Source organism: Salvelinus alpinus, chromosome 6 (genome assembly GCF_045679555.1).
Source record: "Salvelinus alpinus chromosome 6, SLU_Salpinus.1, whole genome shotgun sequence".
In the NCBI taxonomy this organism is placed as follows: Eukaryota; Metazoa; Chordata; class Actinopteri; order Salmoniformes; family Salmonidae; genus Salvelinus; species Salvelinus alpinus.
Window position 1 is genome coordinate 57,334,373 of NC_092091.1, and position 7,879 is coordinate 57,342,251.

Consider the following 7,879-nt stretch of genomic DNA (forward strand, 5'->3'; position numbering starts at 1 on the left):
CAGAAACCCCTTTGGCAGCGATTAAAGCTGTGAGTCTTTTGGGGGTCAGTATCTAACAGTTTTGCACACCTGGATTGTTCAATATTTGCCCATAATTCTTGAAAAAATTCTTCAAGCTCTGTCATGCTGTTTGTTGATAATTGTTAGAAAGCCATTGCCAGTCTTCCCATAGATTTTCAAGACGATTTAAGTCAAAACTGAAACTAGGCCACTCAGGAACATTCAGTGTCGTCTTCGTAAGCAACTCCAGTGTAAATTTGGCCTTGTCTTTTAGGTAATTGTTCTGCTAAAAGGTGAATTTGTCTCCCAGTGTCTGTTGGAAAGAAGACTGAACCAGGTTTTCCTCTAGGATTTTGCCTGTGCTTAGCTGTATTCCATGTATTGTTATCCTACAAACTCCCTAGTCCTTGCCGATGACACGCATACCTACAACATAATGCAGCCACAACCATGTGTGAAAATAGGAAGAAGGTCACTTAATGATGTGTTGTGTTGGATTTGCCCCATCCTGTTTGCCACAAAAAGTTAATTTCTTTGCCACATTCTTTGCAGTATTACTTAATAAGTACCTTGTTGCAAACAGGATGCATCTTTTGGAATATTTGTATTCTGTACAGGCTTCATTCTTTTGTTGTTGATCCATCCTCCGTTTTCTCATATCACAACTATTAAACTCTGTAACTGTTTTAAAATCACCAATGGCCTCATGGTGAAAACCCTGAGCAGTTTCCTTCATCTCCAGCAACTGAGTAAGAAAGAACTCCTGCATCTTTGTAGTGTCTGGGTTTATTGATACACCATCCAAAGCCTAATTAATAACTTCACCATGCTCAAAGGAATATTTTTTATATTCACATACCAATCGGTGCCCTTCTTTGCGAGGCATTGAAAAACCTCACTGGTCTTTGTGGTTGAATCTGTGCTTGAAATTCACTACTCGATTGAGGGACCCTACAGATGTATGTGTGGGGTACAGAGATGGAGTAGTCATTCAAAAATCATGTCAACAACTATTATTGAACATAGAATTAGTCCGTGCAACCTATTACATGATTTTTTAAAGCACGTTTGTAATCCTGAACTCATTTAGGCTTGCCACAAGAAAGCGGTTGAATACTTACTGACTTAAGACATTTCAGCTTTTCATTTTTTATTAATTTAGAAAATCTACAAACAAAATTCCACTTTGACATTACTGGGTATTGTGTGATCTACAATTTAATCCATTTTAAATTCAGTCTGTAACATAACAAAATGTGGAACAGTGACTGCCCAATGCCACAAAAGCAAAAGATGCAGAAGACATGTGTTTGCTGCAAGGCCCTTTTGACTTTTAAAACGGAGCTTGGTAAATACAATGTTGTAGGACTGGTCTGGGCAGCAATGTGTACGTTTGTACACCTAATCCCATATTGTGTGACAGAAATACATGACTGATAAATTAACGAGAGGCTTATAACCACGTCAATTCACGGGTAATTTGTGTCATATGTAGCAAACGCATAATATCTCTCTCTCGCTTTCTCAGCCTTGACTTTTTTTTTCTCTCTTTCACTCATCATGTTATATTTGACTACAAGGATTTAACACGTCAATGTTGATCTCTTAGGCTACCTGGCGTCTTGGCAACACTGGTAGCAGGTGGCACTGCAGACAATACAAGTATAACCACTTGAGATAAGAAAACAGGACTAATGACTGTTAATCAAACAAATCTTATTTTATTCTCAGGTCATGTTTACATCACGGCACACATGTAATCCAGGCTACCTGGCTACAATACAAGTATAACCACTTGAGGTAAGGAAACAGGATGGAATGACTGTGAATCAAACAAATGTTGTTTTATTCTCAGGTCACATGCTACGTCTTGTTTGCATTTTCTTCTTTTAGAGACCTGTCAGAGCTTTTGTTGTAGAAGAATTTCGACAACTGCACCGAGCGGTGTTGGTTCGTCTCTTCTGATCACACTCTTCCTGCATGCACTGAAGTGTGCACCTACAGGGTAGACCAAAGGGGTGGTGGGAAGAGGGGGAAGGGAGGGGTATGTCTTTGGGAATGCTCTAGATCTTTTGTTTTGCCCAGCAAGATGGCTATACAGGATGCAAGTGGTTCTGAGATGCTTTTGGAGGACATGCCTCTGCGGTTTTGGGACTGGATAATTAGGCTTTGTGTGTTTCTGGATGGTGTTTACCACTGTTTACCTTATGATGATGTTTATAGAACAGGGAAGTTGGTCGCTTACTGTCACATGTATTCAGGAAATCTGTATCAGACCTATTATTCAAGATGTGTCTGGAGGCAAGAGTTTGCTATGTTGTTGTTTCGAAAACAATGGTGTTTTGATCGTCAGAATATCATTGTTGTCATTGTTATTGATAGCATTACGAGCAAGCTAATAACAAAAACAAAATAAAAGTTCCAATGTGGAAGACAATGCCCATATATGCAATTTTCTGCTGTGGATTAGATGGTTTGTCTGAAGCCTAAAGGCGTCTACAGAGAATACACAAACAGGGAGCGTACCGCAGCCCCATCATCCCACGTTCTTTCCCACCTGGAATCTGAGACCCTAATTATCCATGTACTCTTATAATCTCCACCCGGCACAGCCAGAAGAGGACTGGCCATCCCTAAGAGCCTGGTTCCTCTCTAGGTTTCTTCCTAGGTTCCTGCCTTTCAGGGGAGTTTTATCTAGCCACTGTGCTTCTACGTCTGCATTGCTTGCTGTTTTGGGTTTAATGCTGAGTTTCTGTATTAGCACTTTGGGACAACTGGTGATGTTAAAAGGTCTTTATAAATACGTTATATTGTAAAATGATCATGATGTCTGTATGTGGCTGCTATGATAGTGAACAGTGTTTGCTTGTGATCAGGGGTGTATTCATTCGACCGACCGACGGAAGCAAACGGAACGAAATGTGGATAAACATACCTGAATTTGTCCAATAGAATCTGTCGTTTGCAACTGTTGGACAAATTATTACACCCTAGATCCGGTTTAGATGCAGACAAGACTGTGCAAGGCAGTATTGAATGTGTCACTGTCTGTCACCTTGATTACTAAAATGTTTATCCTAACCTGTACACCTACATTGTAAACTTTCATTTATAGGCTAGGTTGTAGCAACCTCATAATGTGTATAGGGAAAACTTGAGAATCATGTAGTAGCCAAAACCTATCGATGTTACATTGAGCTAGGTGAATGGAATATGAATGAAAGTCATCCAATATGCTGTAATAGAAAAAATGATATTCCTCCCTCATCTTAAACGTCATTGTTTTGCAGTGTACAATCTGATGTCTGGAAGTTCCTGGGTAAGGGCTGGTTTCTCAACAACCAAGATGTGACAGACAGACACACTAGGCCTTGAGGTGACCACACTCCGTCTCTCTCTCTCTCTCTCAACATCTCTCTCTCTCAACCTCTCAACATCTCTCAACATCTCTCTCTCTCAACATCTCTCAACATCTCTCTCTCTCAACATCTCTCAACATCTCTCAACATCTCTCTCTCTCTCTCAACATCTCTCAACATCTCTCTCTCTCTCTCTCTCTCTCGCTCTCTCGCTCTCTCGCTCTCTCGCTCTCTCTCTCTCTCAGCCTTTACTTTTTTTCTCTCTTTCACTCGTCACGTTATGTAATTTGACAACAAGGATTTAAAATATCAATTTTGATCTCTTAGACTACCTGGCATCTTGGCAACGCTGGTAGCAGGTGGCACTGCAGACAATACAAATATAGCCATTTGAGATAAGAAAACAGGACGAATGACTGTTAACCAAACAAATCTTGCTTCGTTCTCAGGTCACCTGCTATGTCATGTGTTTGCACAGCTCCAATCTGGATTTAACTGTGCAGAGATAAGCACATTAAACAGAGCCATTTCATTTTATTTGAAAAACAATAGAGATTGTGGAAGAGAACAAATAAAAAGGCAACCATGTTTACATCACGACACAAATGTAATCCAGACTACCTGGCTAAAATACAAGTATAACCACTTGAGATAAGGAAACAGGATGGAATGACTGTGAATCAAACAAATGTTGTTTAATTCTCAGGTCACATGCTAGGTCTTGTTTGCATAGCCCTTTCTTCTTTTAGAGACCTGTCAGAGCTTTTGTTGTAGAAGAATTTCGACCTTTCGACAACTGCACCGAGCGGTGTTGGTTTGTCTCTTCTGATCACACTCTTCCTGCATGCACTGAGGTATGCACCTACAGGAAGGAGCCAATGGGGTGGTGGGAGGAGGGGGAAGGGAGGGGTACTTATTTGGAAATGCTGTAGATCTTTTGTTTTGTTGCCCAGCAAGATGGCTAAACAGGATGCAAGTGGTTCTGAGATGCTTTTGGAGGACGTGCCTCTGGGGTTTTGGGACTGCATAATTAGGCTTTCTGTGTTTCTGGATGGTGTTCACCACTGTTTACCTTATGATGATGTTTATATAACGGGGAAGTTGGTCACTTACTGTCACATGTATTCAGGAAATCTGCGTCAGACCTATTATTCAAGATGTGTCTGGAGACAAGAGTTTGTTATGTTGATGTTTCGAAAACAATGGCGTTTTTGTCATCATAAGTGGGAATATCATTGTTGTCATTGTTATTGATAGCATTACGAGCAAGCTAATAAAATAAACAAAATAAAAGTTGAACCTGTTGTAAAAACACTAAACAACATTCGTACAACACCTAATGACTTCAGCAAGAGTTTTTAGTCTTTGGGAATGGTTTTAGAATGACAGTCCCAGGTACCAGGGTTTGAGTCCCAGTCAGGGTACCCCTGTGCTTAACTACATTCATGTCAGCAGTTGGACAGCACCATTTAAATCATTAAATGACTGAGATTTAGTCACAATTCATTTTTCAGAGGAAAAGTTCTGCCATTTTTCCTAATTGATGTGCAAGCTGAGTGTACCAAACATTAGGAACACCTAATATTGAGTTGCATCCCTCACTTTTTCCCTCAGAACAGTCTGAATTCGTCAGACCATGGACTCTACAATGTGTCGAAATTTTTCCACAGGGATGCTGGCCCATGTTGACTCCAATGCTTCCTACAGTTGTGGCTTGTGGCTAATGAATATTGAATGCAGTTGAGCAGATTGGCATGGTCACAGCTCTATGTTCATATATGGAATTCCTTTCTAATAGGCCGCATTCCAATATGGGTGTCTGGGGCCACATACGGAGTTGATGATTCAGGGCTGCTTTTCAATATGAATGTCGGTGCCAATATATGCAATTTCCAAACACCTGAAGGTACCACGTTCAACTGTACAAACAATAGTATGCAAGTATAAACACTATGGGACCACGCAGCCGTCATACCGCTCAGGAAGGAGACGCGTTCTCTCTCCTTGAGATGAACTTACTTTGGTGCGAAAAGTGCAAATCATTCCCAGAACAAATGCTTCCTACAGTTGTGGCTTGTGGCTAATGAATATTGAATGCAGTTGAGCAGATTGGCATGGTCACAGCTCTATGTTCATATATGGAATTCCTTTCTAGGACCCTGTGAAGATGCTGGAAGAAATAGGTACTAAAGTATCATTATCCACAGGAAGACGAGTCCTATATCGACAAAACCTGGAAGGCCGCTCAGCAAGGAAGAAGCCACTGTTCCAAATCCGCCGTAAAAAATCCAGACTACGGTTTGCAATTGCACATTGGGACAAAGATCATACTTTTTGGAGAAATGTCCTCTCTGCTGATGAAACAAAAATAACTGTTTGGCCATAATGACCATCGTTATATTTGGAGGAAAAAGGGGGAGGATTGCAAGCCGAGGAACACCGTCCCAACTGTGAAGCACAAGGGTGGCAGCATCATGTTGTGGGGGTGCTTTGCTGCAAGAGGGAATGGTGCACTTCACAAAATAGATCAGCATCATGAGAATGGAAAATTATGTGGATATGTTGAAGCAACATCTCAAGACATCAGTCAGGAAGATAAAGCTTGGTTGTAAATGGGTCTTCCCAAATGGAAATTGACCCCAAGCATACTTCCAAAGTTGTATCAAAATGGCTTAAGGACAACAAAGTCAAGGTATTAGAGTGGCCATCACAAAGCCCTGACCTCAATCCTATAGAACATTTGTGGGCAGAACTGAAAAAGCGTGTTAGAGCAAGGAGGCCTACAAACCTGACTCTCTTACACCAGCTCTGTCAAGAGGAATGGGCCAAAACTTACCGAACTTATTGTGGGAAGCTCGTGGAAGGCTATCCGAAACGTTTAACCCAGGTTAAACAATATAAAGGCAATGCTACCAAATTGTATTTGAGTGTATGTAAACTTCTGACCCACTGGGAATGTGAAGAAATAAATTAAAGCTGCAATAAATCATTCTCTTTACTATTATTCTGACATTTCACATTCTTAAAATAAAGTGGTGATCCTAACTGACCTAAGACAGGGAATTTTTACTAGGATTAAATGTCAGGAATTGTGATTAACTGAGTTTAAATGTATTTGGTTAATGTGTACGTAATCTTCCAACTTCAACTGTAATTATTGTGTAGCAAATGCATAATCTCTCTCGCTTTCTCTGCCATGACTTTTTTTTTCTCTTTCACTCATCATGTTATGTAATTTGACTACAAGGATTTAAAACATTGTGTTTGATCTCTTTGATACATAAAGTATCTTAAGCTACCTGGCTTCTCAGCAACACTGGTAGCAGGTTTCACTGACAATGTACCTGACATTACAAGTATAACCACTTGAGATAAGAAAACAGGACGAATGACTGTTAATAAAACAAATGTGGTTTCATTATCAGGTAACCTGCTACGTCATGCATAACTCCAGTCTGTATTTTACTGTGTGGAGAAAATCACATTTAAACAGAGTCCATTCATTTTAGGGATGTGCATTTGAAAAACAATAGAGATTGTGAAAGAAAACAAATGAAACGGCAACCATGTTTACATCACGACACGACAAATGTAATTCAGGCTACCTGGCTATAATACAAGTATAACCACTTGAAATAAGGAAACAGGATGGAATGACTGTGAATCAAACAAATGTCATTTTATTCTCAGGTCACATGCTACATCTTGTTTGCATAGCCTTTTCTTCTTTTAGAGACCTGTAGGAGCTTTTGTTGTAGAAGAGTTTCGACCTTTCGACAACTGCACCGAGCGGTGTTGGTTCGTCTCTTCTGATCACACTCTTCCTGCATGCACTGAGGTATGCACCTACAGGATGGAGCCAATGGGGTGGTGAGAGGAGGGGGAAGGGAGGGGTACTTATTTGGAAATGCTGTAGATCTTTTGTTTTGTTGCCCAGCAAGATGGCTAAACAGGATGCAAGTGGTTCTGAGATGCTTTTGGAGGACGTGCCTCTGGGGTTTTGGGAATGCATAATTAGGCTTTCTGTGTTTCTGGGTGGTGTTCACCACTGTTTACCTTATGATGATGTTTATAGAACAGGGAAGTTGGTCACTAACATGCTGACCAGAACGGGCACGTCGCGTGCGCGAGCGTTGCAAAATAAATTTAGAAATCCATGTTATTCAATTATTGCACCCACACTGCTCGCGCGCGCGCGCCAATGAGCGTCTGTGACGCCAAGGGCTAAAATAGAAGTCGTTCCTATTTGTGACGCAGATCGCGCTGAAAGTCATCTCCTCATTGGTTTATAGAAGCAGGTACCCACGTGCCATCTCCTCATTGGTTATACCCACGTGGGTGATTGAAAGACAAATTTTGTTGCCGGGTGTCGTGGTAATACAATGATAGTTTAGTTGCGATCACCATATAAGTTCAACGATGAAAAAGCCTGGAAGGAGAAGAGATGACTAGAAACGATTCGGATGACCGTTTTATGTGTGGATTAATTTGTCGGAGTAGAGGACCTTGTGCAGTTCAGG